This window comes from Lipophrys pholis, assembly GCF_963383615.2.
Source record: "Lipophrys pholis genome assembly, chromosome: 6".
In the NCBI taxonomy this organism is placed as follows: Eukaryota; Metazoa; Chordata; class Actinopteri; order Blenniiformes; family Blenniidae; genus Lipophrys; species Lipophrys pholis.
In genome coordinates this window covers 2,659,874-2,675,670 of record NC_137629.1, presented here as the reverse complement: position 1 = coordinate 2,675,670, position 15,797 = coordinate 2,659,874, and positions in this window count along the sequence as shown.

Sequence of the window (15,797 nt, the reverse complement as noted above, 5' to 3'; positions counted from 1 at the left end):
CCGCTGCAGGACAGGGGAGGTGCTTTGGCAATTATGGTTCCAATCTAAAGCAGCAATATTTAAATATGACTTGTCATGGGAAATGTGAAAATTTCTGAATATATAGACGTTTTGATTCAAGGAGAGAAAAAAAAGACAATTGCAGTATTCTTCTCATTTAACCCTTTGTATTTAGAGTTATGAGGAGGGATTCGAACCACTGACCCTGCAAACATCATGTGTAAATGTCCAAACAGTCACCGGAAGATAACTGTTTGAAAAGGGATTTCTTTCCCTAATACTCATTATGGGATTATTCATCTGCTGCTTCAAAAGCTCAAGCCTCAAAAGGTAAAATGCTTAAAAATGCAATAAAAACTAAATTTCTTTCTTTCTGTCACGTGTGGACGTGTGTTTGAGAGAGAGCGGAGTTGAGAGCGAATTATTACAGAAAACAAACGTGTTTGCTTGTTTGTGTTTTCCTTTTCCGACTGTGTGTTTTTGTATGATCCTGTAGTTTAAACTTGGTTTGCTGGTGTTGTTTGTGTGTTTTTCCGTGTCTTGTGGCCGGGATGGCGTCCTCTGAGACGACTCCCGTGTCTCTGAGACATGGAGTCCGGTTGGTGCCGCAGCCCAGCTCCACCGTGGAGCAGGTGCTGCAGGAGGTCGGGGAGAAGGTCGGATGTGAGACCATCACCTACGCCTCCCGATTGAATAAGGCAGTGGTGGTTTTTTTAAGGACCCAAAGTTTGTGGCGGATTTGATCGAAAGCGGAGTTGTGATTAACGATGAGTTCATCCAGGTGTCCCCGCTGGCTGGACGTCCATGCGGATCACCGTGTCCGGAGTTCCTCCGTTCGTTTCGAACGAGGCTCTGGAGTGAGAGCTGAGGAGGTTCGGTAAGTTTACGAGTGGGTTCCGTACTGTTGGTCTGGGCTGCAAGGACGCGAAACTGAAACATGTCCAGTCTCTGCGGAGGCAGGTCTTCATGTTTCTGGACTCTCCGACTCAGACACTGGATGTGTCTTTCCGGGTGAAGCATGAGGAGGGAGGGTGTGTATATGGTTTATGCAAACTCTTCTGAGTGTGGAGAGCTGGGCCACAAAATGATCGCTTGTCCGCGGCGGCAAAACGCTGTGAGAAATGGCAGTACTGACAGCAGAGCGCTGAGGCCGCGCCGGTGGAATGCACGGGCGGGTCCGCAGGCACCGCGGTCGCGGCCGGCGGCTCCGGGGGGCTCCGGGGTTCTGCTGCTACTGACTCTGGTGTTTCTGAAGCTGAGTTGGTGCAGAAGGAGACAACGGTGGGGAGGGACGAGGATGACAATGAAACTGAAAGTGTGGAAAAAAATGAAGAACTAGAAAATGCAGAAAAAGCTGAGGCTGGTACTGAGGACCAGGTGACTGAGGACCAGGTGAGGACTGATATGGAGCAGTGTGTGGAGATGGAGGAGGCACTGCAGACCCTAAGTGGTCAGACAGCAGAGCAGCAGGCTGCTCCAGAGGCTGGAGAACTGGACTCAGAGGAGGAGATTGACTCTGATACTACATCGCTTGTAGGCAGTGTCTCTCAGAACGCTGATATTTATTCCGTGGATGAAATCAATGAGTTTCTGGAGGATTCCTTGTGTGGGCCAGTTGATGTGAGGAGTTATTTCCCTAACGCAGAAAAGTTCATCCGGACGGTGAGCGCTCTTCAAAAATCGGTCAGCACAGAGGTACTGGATGAGAAAAGCGCTATCGTTTAAGAAAACATGTCATGACAGTTAAAAGGTCTTTAAGGGTCTTTTGAAAGTGATCATACTTCACGGGGTGTTTCTCTATCTGTTGGTTCTCTTTGTCTCTTGTTTGTCTTCCTCTCCTTCTTTGATGGCTTTGACGGTCGCCTCTCTAAATATGAATGGGGGTAGAAGTGCACACAAAAGGGGTTTGGTGACGGAGACAATCAGACAGAAAAAGATAGATGTAGTGTTTTTGCAGGAGACTCACAGTGACGCCCTGATGGAACCAGACTGGGGTTTGTGGTGGAAAGGCCAGCAGGTACTGAGCCACGGCTCCAATCTTAGTGCTGGAGTTGCCATCTGTTTTTCTCCTAATCTGAATGTAAAGATTTTATCAAGTTGAGAAATAGAAAAAGTTTTAATTAAGTCACAGCGAAAATTCATGATTTCAGTTTTTGCCTCATTAATGTGTATGCACCAAATGGTGGTGCAGAGCGTCTGGCTCTGTTTGAAAAATCGAAGGCCGTAGTGGAAAAAATTACTCATGGTGAGACCGTAGTGATGGAGGAGACTGGAACTGTTGTCCGGATGACAGTGTGGACAGGACAGGAGCAGAACCCCACCTTCAGTCCTCCCGGTTGCTCTCTCAGATGGTGACGGAGGCTGACCTGGTGGATGTGTGGAGGAATAAACACTCCTCTGATGTACAATTCACATGGGTCAAAGTAGTGATGGTCAAATCAGAGCAGCCAGGCTGGATAGATTTTATATGTCTGTCTCTTTTGTCCCTCGTGTTGTAAACGGCCACATTGTCCCTGTTGGTTTTACGGATCACCACTTAGCCTTAGCAGAGCTGTTTTTATCTGGCAATAGAAAATCAGCCTCTGTTTGGCATTTTAATGTTAAACTTTTAAATGATTTAAATTTTTGTGAAAATTTTAACTGGTTCTGGAAGTACTGGGCATAAAAAAAAGGGTGTTTTTCTTCAGTCAGTGGTGGGAGGTGGGGAAGGGCCAGATCAGAAGTTTCTGCCAGCAGGACACCTCCTTCTCCACAGCCAGGATTCGGAGGGCTGTTGAAGAGATGGAAGCAGAAATCAGTGGACTACAGAGTGGTTCTGATTCTGACGCTGGTTTGCTGCTCTCCAAGCAGCACCAACTGAAGTCTTTTCTTCAGGAGAGCAAAAGGAGCCTTGATTAGATTCAGGCTCAGAACGCTGAGGGACATAATGCTCCTACCTCCTTCTTCTTTACTTTGGAGAGATCGGAGGCTCAGCGGAGACAGATGGTGTGTCTCCGGCTGCCGGATGGGCGGCTGACCTCTGACCCAGCTGAGATGAGGAGGCATGCTGTGGCCTTCCACGCAGACCTGTTTGGAGTGGAGGACTGTGATGGGGATGCTTCTGCTGAGCTGCTGCAAGATCTACCCCAGCTGAGTCCAGAGGACCGTCACGTCCTGAGCTCAGACCTCTCTTTGGAGGAACTGAGCGCTGCTGTGTCACATATGGCCTCTGGGAAGTCTCCAGGCCTTGATGGACTCCCCCCAGAGTTCTATAAACATTTCTGGAGCCTGCTTTGTGGTGACCTGTTGGACGTTTATAGAGACTCTTTCAAGAATGGGACCCTTCCTGCTTCCTGTCCCTGTGTGGTGATCTCCCTGCTGCCTAAGAAGGGGGACGTGACCCTGCTGAAGAACTGGAGACCTGGAGCTCTTTCATGCACAGACTATAAACTTTTGTCTAAAGCTCTGTCAAACAAATTAAAAGTTTTTATTGACCTTTTAATTGGCAGAGAACAATCTTACTGTGTCCCCGACAGGTCAATACATGATAATTTGCTTTTAATGAGACGTTTTTGAGTGCTGTAAACTGTAGAACCTGAACACTGCCATTATTTCTATTGACCAAGAGAAGGCTTTTGATCGTGTGGCTCACTCTTTTTTGTTTTCGACACTGCAGGCTTTTGGGGTTGGACAAACGTTTGTGTCATGAATAAAGTTGTTGTACAGTCAGGCATCATGTGTGGTTAAGGTGGGGGGAGGGCTGAGCTGTCCTGTAGCTGTCCATAGGGGCATCCGGCAGGGTTGTCCCATCTCAGGTCAGCTGTACAGTATGGCTATTGAGCCACTACTGCGCAGACTGAGGAACCGGCTGACGGGTCTGTGTTTGCCAAGGCCAGCTGCTGAGTCCAAGGTAGTTGTGTCGGGTTCCACGGACGACATAAATGTTTTTGTAGAGGGACAAGAGGACGTGCTGGCGTTGCAGGACAGTTTAGCCCTGCATGAGAAAGCCGCTTCAGCCAGGGTGAACTGGGAGAAGAGTGAGGCGTGTTTAGTGGGACGCTGGAGTCCTCCGGATACTACTGACCTCCCTGGATGTCTCAAGTGGGGGACCACAGGCATAAAAGCCTTGGGTCTGTGGTTGGATTATGTTTTCCCTTCCCTGAAGGTTCGTCCTGCTATGGGAGAATGGGAGGAGGAGGAGGGGAAACTACTGATCATTAAAACATCAAGACTGGGCCTCTTCCAGTCCTGCCCTGGGAAGGAGTTGTACAGCAGCTGTGTGAAGGTCCTGAATCTGCAGTCGCTGGCTGGAGTGAGGGAGTCGAGGTGGACTGGTTTGTTTGGTGGTGATTCTTCCCCTAAAAAGAGCTGGCGGGTCCTGTACAAACCCTCCGTGGAAAAGCGGATGGGTGACCTCCAGTGGAGGGTAATACATGGAGCTGTAGCTACGAACAGATACAGAGCCCGCCTTGATCCAAGCACTGGGGAGAACTGCTCTGTTTGTTCAGAGCCTGAAAATCTTGAACATCTAGTGGTGTCCTGTCTAGGGATGGGAATTGATAAGATTTTTCCGATTCCGATTCCATTTTCGATTCTGTTTAACGATTCAATTCTTTATTGAGTCTCTTATCGATTGTTTTATTATCATTATTATTATTTTTAAAAAGGAGAATTAACAGGTAGATTACCTAGGGTGGGAATTGATAAGATTTGATCAATTCTTCTAACAATTTCTGAGTATTGTATTGAGGGGGGAAAAAAGTAGTTTTACAGTGTTCTGCACCAAAAGGAACAATTACATTTTTTCCTAAGATGAAACTTGAATTATAATTTTTCCTTTAAAAAAGAACAGTCAAATGTGTATTTGCCTTCATTGGATGCCCCCTGGAATTTACACTTTTTCAAATTTTGCGCTGTTGACAAGTTAACCCTCTCTGGGAGGTCGGAGACTGGAGAGGAATGAGGAAGTGACGTAGCAGGAGGAACGCGTTCTCTCGGTCTGCAGGGAATGCTGTTTTCATATTGTGTTGGTGCTTTTTGTGAAGGGATTTTCAACACAGAATGATCTAATACATAGAAGTACAGTAGTAGACCTCTAAGGAATTGTGTATGCCTACACAGTAGACATACTCTAGTAGAGCGTTTAATACTGTGCCAACTCGGGGCTCACACATCGAGTGAAGATCTACTAGCATATCTCTACGCTGTCAGCTCGTTGGAGCAGACATTCACTACACGGGACAGATTGACGGCAGAGTTCATTTATTAAAAGTGCCTCATTAGTAGGAGAGAACACGGAGAGATCATGGAGAGAACACGGAGAGAACACGGAGAGAACATGAAAACACCACACAGAACGGCTCCTGCCGGGATTTGCAATGAGACTTTTTTTTTTTTTAACTTGGACCTTGTGGCTGTGAGGCGAGAGGCTGTGGACTCTGTGGATTCAGGACGTGGTGAGTGAACATGTATTAACGTGTCCTATTATTTAGTCGTTTATCTCTCACCCACTTTAGACCTTCTTCCTCCATGTTTTCTCCTGGTTGAAGGAGGTCTGCTTCGCAGTGTGACGTAATGCAACGTACCGAACGCGACTTGACCTCGTGCTGGAAATGAATCGTTAAGAAGAATCGAACACATATAAGGTGTACCATTCCCATTGAATTGATCAATTGGAACCGGTTCTAAGTCGGAATCGGTTTTCGATTCCCATCCCTAATCATGCCTCCAATAAACACCTCTAATAATTTAGCAGACTAGATGAGGCTTCTTAATCACCGTGTTTATGTTCATCATGTGTTGTAGCTAGCGCTGCGGTTAGCTCACTGAACTACGTCTTTTCTTACCTTGATAGCTGTGGATATATTCTTCATGGAAGAACTTATACCCTTCTTCAAGTGTATTTGTTCGTGTATTCCCCGCTGCAATGGCCTCTGCATCAGCCAATGACAAAGCTGTCAAATTCAGGAGCATCAGTGAAAAGATAAGGTCCATTTTCAATGAGACCGGCACAAACAGGAAGTGATTGAGCTCCACGAGGCGCTACTTCCGGTTGTCGTGAAAAAGGTCTATTGGTCTTATTGAATTTTATCTTTGCATGTGCAAAACTTGGCATTTGGCGAAGCAGGAGAAACCAGGTTTCAGCAGGAGGAACCAGGTTTTATCAGGAGGAACCAGGTTTCAGCAGGAGAAACCAGGTTTCAGCAGGAGGAACCAGGTTTCAGCAGGAGGAACCAGGTTTCAGCAGGAGGAACCAGGTTTCAGCAGGAGGAACAAGGTTTTAGCAGGAGGAACCAGGTTTTAGCAGGAGAAACCAGGTTTTAGCAGGAGGAACCAAGTTTCAGCAGGAGGAACCAGGTTTCAGCAGGAGGAACCAGGTTTCAGCAGGAGGAACCAGGTTTTAGCAGGAGGAACCAGGTTTCAGCAGGAGAAACCAGGTTTCAGCAGGAGGAACCAGGTTTCAGCAGGAGGAACCAGGTTTTAGCAGGAGGAACCAGGTTTCAGCAGGAGGAACCAGGTTTTAGCAGGAGGAACCAGGTTTTAGCAGGAGAAACCAGGTTTTAGCAGGAGGAACCAAGTTTCAGCAGGAGGAACCAGGTTTCAGCAGGAGGAACCAGGTTTCAGCAGGAGGAACCAGGTTTCAGCAGGAGGAACCAGGTTTTAGCAGGAGGAACCAGGTTTCAGCAGGAGGAACCAGGTTTCAGGTGACAGTTTTACTGATCCTTTGCATGTTTTTAAAGGTCTGATCACAGCTCGACTGAAAGTGGAACACAGTTTTTATAAACTCACAAAGAACGTGACTGGTTGTATTTCAGTGTGGAGAATCAGTCCCCCTCACCAAGGGAGCACAGGACCTGCCTGTCTTATCGTGAATTTTTAATATTGTATGTGATCTTGTGTTGATTTTTTATACTCTGCTGCAGTCACTCTTCAACCAAGCCTGCTCCCAGTAGACCACTGACACACCACAACCGGACAATATCACTCCACTCCAACTGGGCAAGAAGTGGTGCAATAACAGTAAATACGTTTTCATAGATTATTATTATGTGCAATACGTACATCCACCCCCATATTCTGTACATGTCCACACTTACAGGCACCGTGTGCATATTTTTATTATATTGTATTTTTTATCAGCTTTTTTAGTTTCTGCTATGTGTGCCTCTTTCTCTCTTTATCTTATCTTATCTTATCTGAGCCGATTACAGTGTGTGACCTGTTTGTGGTTCCACACTGTGTGTTTGTCTTCATATTATTGTTCTCTTTTGTGAGGAGGATAGACATGTAAATTATTGATTTTTGTGTTTTTTGAATAAAGGGTTTTTCAAGTCAAGTCTTTCTTTCTTTCTTTATTACATTTTCTACTATTTCACCTGGTTGCTACATGATACATGAACATCTTTGCAGTCGCTGCAGGTTTGTAATGCTTTTTATTGATCTTGCATATTCAATAAAATATGTTCCTTCAGCTTAATCGTCATTATTGAAGATGTCAGCATTTGAATGTTACTAATTAGCCTGGTTGAGAAACACGTTTCATATTGAACACATTGTTCTGTAGAAGGAATGGACCAATATAGATACCAAACCATACCAGATCCTTTTTTTTTTTTATGCACTTTCACACAACCATGGTTGAAACAAAGGGCTGTACATGAGGAATAACATTTAAAATCCGAAATAAAACTAGAAAATGCGACTATAATGGGAGTAAAAACATTAAAAAAATAAAATAAATCCGATGAACAGCTCATGTTGGATGAAAAGCAGTGAGCAAAAATACGTTTTAAGATGTTTTAGAAGTGGATAAACAAGAAGCCTGAGTGATATGTTCAGGTACCACCAGATTAAAACGACATTACAATAAGTTTAAAGCTAAAGCTAAAGTCGTGTCAAAGCCACTTTAAAAACCAGTTTAAACACTCTGTCCCATTTCAGCTTTGCTTTGATTTGGGTGCCACCATTTAAAACCAGGTTAAAACCAGAATCAACCCAGTTGGAAACGAGATTAAAATTGGATTCAGACCATTTTAAACCCTGTTTACAACCAGATTAAAACCAGTGTAAAACTGGATTCAGGCCAGTTTAAAACCAGATTAAAATCAGTTGAAATCACTGTGTCCCTTGAGAGCTTGATTTGATTTTGGTACCATCACATTAAAACCAGTTTAAAACCTGGTTTTAATCTGATGGTACCCAAATCAAATCAGGTTGAAACTGGATTAAAACCAGTTTAAAATGGGATTCAAACCCATTTAAAACCAGATTCAAACCATTTAAAAACGGGATTCAGACCAGTTTACAACCACATCAAAAACATTTGAAATCACTGTGTCCCTTCTGAGCTTGATCAGATTTGGGTACCACCAGTTTAAAACCAGGTTGAAACTGGATTAAATCCAGTTTGACTAATTTTAAACCAGATTCGAACCAGATTAAGTCCAGTTCAAAACACATTGTTCCCTCTGAGTTTCCTGTTGGATTTGTCCACCAGCAGCAGCAGCTGATCAGCTGACCTGATGGACTGAGCAGGAGCTGTGAAAGGTGGAGCGAGAGCATTTCAGGATTTAAAAACAAAGATAAGAAGTTGAAACTACTCAGGTGTGAAAATATAACAACCACTTCACTGGCTGCCTAAGTGAATTACAGTAATCAAAGCGCTCTCTTGAAAGGATGGGCTTCACTTTAGCAAACTGCCTCAGATGAGAAAAACTGGACTGTGAACTTTTGGACTGTGGTAGGGGGGATTACAAGTTACAAGCCAATCAGTATTTCTACCAACCATTTCTATTTTGTAACAAGTGTAACAAGTTTTTACAAAATGAGGCAGATTATTACAAAATGTGGCGTTATTACATAAAGAGTTGAAAACGTATTACATTATTAAATATTGCACCTTTGTTACATAATGCACCACTACAAGGTGATCTAATAATTTAAATCCGATTTAGAGCCCTGCAGTCTACCATTGCAGGACATGAGCAAAGACTGACATATAATGCTGGTCCAACAAGGGAATTTAAAGTTTTCCCTTATTATTAAACATAGAACCATGTATACGGATAAAAGACAAAGTTTATTACATAATGCACCAAATTGTTCCATTTTGTAAAAAAAACAAAGTGGAACACACACATTTTGTAATAACTGTTGCAATATGTAACAAGTTATTACAAACAATGTTCAAGAATCTTATGACAAAATGCAACAAAGTTTATTTCAAAATGCTGTGTTATTACATAATGACTTGAAAATTATTACATAATGCGGTGTTACATGGCTGTCTTATGAATCTCAGCTAATAACAGACGATGAAAACATGAGTGTTTGTGGTCGGTGGTGCTGAAGGCCGATTAAACATGATTGTGTTTTGAAAGCTGCCACATTTTAAAGAGTTGTTTAACTGCTCCTCATCAGTGTTATTTTTATCTGGTTAGAAGTAATCTGACTACAATATGTGATGTGGCATCTTAAATACTGGTTTTAACTCATGACAGTAACACTTAAGTCTAATGCTCTTTTTCCACCCTGAGGCCACTCATTCTGCTCCATCATCGTCACAACAGCTTATCAGAAGCGTCAACCAGAGAGCTGCTGTGTTTAACACGATTCTCTCTGCCAGTTTGAATCTGTGAACGTGACACCTGAACCAAGAGAAAGTGTGTTCAAGGTTAGTCTGTAATCTGTGGGATACCAGTGGATGAAACACTTGTAGAGGTTTCATCTTTTGCAGAGACGGATGGCCACATGGACGGCGTCTACACTATTACTAATCACACATACACACACAGTTGGAAAATCTTAAAAGAGTGAACTTTGATACAAGCTGATCTGTAGTTCTGAGCTTTAGTAGTTTGAATTCTCTCAGCACATCAAATCAACAGCAGCGGCTGTCAGCGGCTGTCAGCCCCTCAAGGCCCGGAGGACTCAGACTTACATATTCACTTCATGAGGGCGATGTGTTGTACAGAACATATAATCAGAGATTCAGACAGACGTGCACTACAGAGCTGGACTTGATCAATAATGGAGATGAAACGCTGCTGAGCCTTCAGCGAGGCCCGTGGCTATGGACACTTTGCTCCCGTTCCACTGCCAGGGACTCCAACAGAACAGAGCGTTGAGCCATCAGACCCCCATCACTCACTCAATAACCGATTCTCCACTGAAAAAGCAGTTGGAACTGGTTCAGGTCTTTCTGGATCATTTTATCAGGGGCCTTTTACATTGGGATAGTCTGGGACTCGGTTCACTCGAGTGTCGTTCACATTAACTTTACAGACAGGATTAAACCGCCTGGGAAAAGTCCCGCAGTTACACCAGCTGCTGGTTTGGGGGCGCTGTCGCCTGAAACAAACACTGACCAGAGAGGAAGTAAAGAAGAAACACGGCTCATTGACTGGTCCAGACTGAAAGAGGAAGTCCCGCCGCTTTAGCCTGTGGTGGCTAGGCTCGTTAGCTCGTGGCTAATGGGTAGCCACAAACAACCACAATAGTCTTTAGACCAGATATCAATGAGAGTCTTCCTCACTGCTTCTTCTTCTCTACTCCATGTCTGGCCTTGAGATTTTTTCCAACTTTTTCTTTCTGCGTCTGCTTCTTCTGGTTCGTGCTGTTTGCTTCGTTTGTTTACTACCCAGAATGCATTGCGCACCGCGTCACATCCTCTCACTCCGTCCACTGGAAAGATCGTTTGTAAAGAAACCAAGACCGAGCATTATCAGGGTACCAGAGATCTTGTTACCTCCGGTTCAGAGTTCGTGTTCAACTCGCCCAAACCAAACGGTTTTTCCCCAAAGAGACTCCGAAAATGCAACTTTTTCAGAAAGGCTCCCGAGGTGGAACTTTCCAAAAATGCTCTGACTCCATCGCTGTTTAAACAGGCGAGAACGAGACTTTGTGGAAACGCTCAGGCTTCGTCCAGAGTGGACAGCGAAAGAGCTGCCACTGCACATGGCGCCGCGGCCGTAGTAACTACTTTTTCAAGTTGGTATAAAGGAGCAAGGTAGAAATACTTTGTTACAGTACTTAAGTAATTAAGAAGAAAAAAATTATACTTTTACTTCACGACATTTCTGCTGGACACCGTGGTTACTCTCTACAAAATAAAATGTGACTATATTTGTCTCATTACGTTTGGATTAACCGGACTGTGTGTATTGCTACAGGCTGGGCCTGTCACCTTTCCGATGCATTATGGGAAGTGGAGTCATAACATTTTTGAGAAGTGTGGTTTTTGTGGTACCCTGCCTCACTTTAAATCAGACACCTGCTCAGTTTTCAGTGCTGAATCGTTTTTACTGTCATGTCTAAAAGAAAACAGGGAAACTTACTTGTAAATTTCAGATTTCCCCCCAAAAAAACAAGACTGAGGAGAAGCAACAGGCGAGTTCAGGAATGAAAACTGATCCAGGCCTGTGTGTTGCTTCTGTTTCAAGGTGAAGGGTATAAACTTATTAGTTAAACTGTCTTATTGATAGTTAACTCTGTGTTGTATATACTTGTGCTGAGGACTGGATGTCTTGTAGGCAGCCTGGACCATTTCTTTTTAAATCGTGATGTTCATGTGTGTGTGGTGTCAATGATTGATTGAAATACTTTAACACGCATCAACAGAGGTTATTTTGCGCATGTTAATGCTGACTTGATTCTATGCAGCCAGACGGGCATGATTTAGTTTTGGGTTCAATTCCTGGTGGAGTCTTACATTCTTGTTTCTATTGAGGTTTACAAGATAGAGATGTCATGACTCCCAGTCCAGATTCTGGAACTTGGTACTTTTATTTTGACAGTCACTGTAATAACAATCTAACGTGATGGTTTTATTTTGACAGTCACGTAATAACAATCCAACTTGGTGGTCTGTCCACGAGAATGTCTGTGTTCTCCCATTGTTGGTGTTTAAAGGAAATTATTCTCTGCTGCGTGTGTGTGCTTTCATTACAAAAACAACCGACAGTGGCCCACAAGTGGCCAGGCATTCAAACTACATTGTTTTCAGTGTTTCAGCCATTCTTGCAAAAATGGACATTGTTTTCAAAATGTTGTCATGTAAATGCAAAACCCTTCCTTCCTTCCGTTTTTCCATCCTTCCTTCCTTCCTTCCAGTTCTACAAAATACAGCTAAATTAAACTGACATTTAGAGCAAGGGGTAAAAGTTACAATGCAAATTCTTCATACTGCAAGTGAAGAATAAGGAATCTGGCTTTCCCTTCCGTGTGTGGGTGTGTGTGAGGTTTTGTCCGTTGTGTGGTATAATTTTGTGGTATAAGATTTTCATCCACTGTGACACAAAGTTCAACACATGTGATGTTTTGTTGGGCGCTACACGTGACTCCAGGCGCTGGGAGCATTTCATTTATCTGAACGTCTTAAAGGGACAGGGAGCACAGCGTGCACCGATATCACTGGGATGTGACAAGAGAAGCCGGAAATGCCCTAGTTTAAAAATCTCCTTTGATTTTCCTTTCAAGTCAGAAGGAGTGAATGACCTCAAAAAATGTTTTTGTTTTTCTGTTGAGAGTCATATATCAGATACAGCATGTGAAAAAAAACGAAAGCTATGACAATGAGTGAAATACTGAAAATAGTTAGAGACCAGTCAGATTTTTTATATTATTATTACTTTTTTCCTTTTTACAGTAAGGTCAGAGGCACAGAGAGACGGTTCTAACAAAACCCTTTCCTGAAGGCCAACATACAATTTTATAATTCCCACTTGTCCTAGAACGTTTATAAACGTTTTTTTACCGTAAATATAATTCATCCATCTTTTAGACGGCTTCATCCAGTTTAGGGTCACAGGGCAATGGAACTCATCTCGGCTAATTAAGGGAGAAGGCAGGCCACACAGACCCTCAATCAAACCTACCAGTAGTTTAGACTCAGGTTGTTGTTGGACTGTAGGAGGAAACCGGAGCAACTCGAGAAGCAACAATAATTGTGTGTGTGTGAAAACTCCATATGAACCACAGAGAGGTTCAAGCTGTTTACCAAAATGAATACATTATATTTCAGAACCTGCTCTCTTATACCTAAATAGTCCTGGTTCTGAGTAACTCCCACGTTCCCCACAATGGTACTGGAGGTCAAAGTAAAACCAACAGTGAAAGTTAATGAAGTGTTTTCTGATAATATTCCCTACAGTATAATGTGAAAAGTATAGGTCCTAAGAAAGAAACCCTGTGGAACTCCACAGCTCAGAAATTTTAACATGGAGTAATCAATAACATGCACTAACTGGAATCTTCCTGATCAATATGATTGAAGCCACTTGAGGATTTGTGTTTTCTTGTATTAAGGAGGAAAATCTGCGAACCTGTCTGGGATTACCATCCATGCTGCAATCTGAAACCATTCTTGTTCAGTTATTTTGTGATGCTGAACCCTGCTTATCTTCTGTTGCTGCCTCTAGTACATTCCAAACCTACGATATCTTATGCAATCTTGATATATCTCTGTATATACAAGTTGGACTGTTGTGAAAGACTTAAAAAAAAAAAAAAGACAGGTCCATGCATATAATTCAATATCAATATGCATTTTCCTCAAATGTTCTTGAAATAACTTTAATTTTGAACCCTCCAAAGGAACTCTTTAAAGAAAAAGTCCATTGGAAAAAGCATAATCTTCATGATTTAATAATATGTTTAAACCTTTTATTGTAGAGTTCATTAACATTTTGTGTGTTCAATCAGGAAGAGTTAGGAGGAGGTATGGTGAGATGCTGTGAGATCCCGCGAGACTTGTTTGGACTTTACAGGGCAGCACTTCGCTGTCAGAGCACAGAAACCTCCAAATCAGCATTCTTCTAAATTTGTATTCAATACCAGCATATTCAGTCGATCGGTTATAGTCTTGCACTGTCGCAGTCACCACAGTGGAGCGTCTCGAGCCGTTTATCGGCCAGTATTATTACCAGTGCGACACGGAGTCTACTGGCGTCCCGCCCCCAGACTAGCAAAGACCCCAGACCGCCCCAAAGGACTCATCCACTGACACCACAGACCTTGGAAACAACTCCGACGCGGTAAGTATCTTGGAAGAGATAAATAAAAAACTTGGTGGTCTTTCTGCCCTCCACCAGGAGATCAGAGATCTTAAGGAGTCCCTGGAGTTTATGCATCAGCAGGCACATGACCTGCAGCTGGACAAAGCTGAGCTCCGATCAGCTGTGGCCGCCGTGTCATCGGAGGTGGACCGGCTGAAGAAGGACAAACGGGAGCTCAGGGAGACCGTCTTGGATGTCCAGTCGCGATCGATGCACGACAACTTCATCATTTCAAGTATTCCCGAAAATGGACAGGATGATCCGGAGGGAAAAGTAAGAGAGTTTATGATCACAGCTCTCAAAATGCTGAAAGAGACAGTGAAAAATATCAGGTTCCATCTAGTCCACAGACTCAGGCCAGGAAGAGGCACCAGACCCTGACCCATCACAGAGCGGCAGAGCAGCGAGCACAGAGCAGCACAACTACAATGGCTACCTCCATGTATCCTGAAGAAAGCTCACAACTCAGGAAGGCAAATAAAAAGATTGCTGACCTGTTGGAGAACATTCACCGGCTCTCAGATGAGCCGAGGAGTAAAGACGCTTTGCTGGCCATGTCCATGGAGGTGGCCCACGGGCAGTCGATGCAGATAGCTTCTCTCTCTGTGGCCTTGCAGGAAACGGCACTCTGGGATCCCTCCAGGCCGCGGCCGTCCTCTTGTTCCACACCCAACCGGCGATCATGGCCTGAGGTCGTAATCCAGGGCTAGCAAAGATCCCCAGTCAGAGGGGTCACGTCTCCACTCCTGCTCTCAAATCGCTTCCAGGTCCTGTCGCAGACCGAGCAAAATCCGGTTGGTGGTGTCGGCCTGAGCTCAGCTCATGGACCTGCTGTGTTCCTCCTTCTTCAGCAACCGATGGTGTGTCTTCGGCTCCCTGCTCGGACGGCCCTGTGTCCATCGGTTCTGCAGCTCACGCCCCCTGACGGTTAACCCCTTGACCGCCTCCCAGTCTGCTGAAACGACGTCCCTCCAGCTGCTTCCCGGTGCTACCCAGGATCACCCCGTCGAGGTTCCACATCAGCAGGCTTCATCCACGACGTCGAGATCAGCTGCCCATCGGCAGCTGCTAAGGGAGGCTGTGCAGAGGCATTCTGGGAGTCTCTGTTGCCCCGGTCGGACCCAGGATCACCGTCCCGGAGATAGGGCCGCCACCGGCCTTAGTGGCTGGACTGAAGCTCCACGCCACCACAGCTCCTCCGGCTTGACTGTTTACCTGCCGGGCCCCGCCCCCAGCGCCCGAAGCTTGTCACTCTCTTCCTTCCTCCTCACCTACCAGGTTTTCTACAGGTGATCCCTCACCATCCATCCACCAGAATCTTCACAGCCATCGCTTTTCACCGACAAGAAGAAGATGGCTTTGTCCCGCCCTGGTTCCTGTGGTCGGCTTGGATGAAGAGCAGCCTGCACATCACCTCTCCCTTCCCTTCAGTCAAGAGCGCGGGGCGAACCTGCAAAATCTGTGGCCACTTGCTCGGGCTCCTCCATCAGCTAATGCGCCAGTTCCAGTCCCAGTTCGGATGGCTCTGGTTAATGCTCGATCTCTAGCCAACAAGACTTTAATTCTTAAGGATTTCTTTTCCTCCCAGGGATTGGACTTTTTATGCATAATGGAGACATGGATGGCCGTCGGTGAGTCCAGTGCATTTTGCGACCTTGACATGACTGTGCTTTTTTTATTGCTCCGAGGTCGTCAGGTCGCGGAAGAGGCATAGCGACTGTTTAAAAGCAACAATTTAATTGTAATCAAGTCACTTCAACTAAA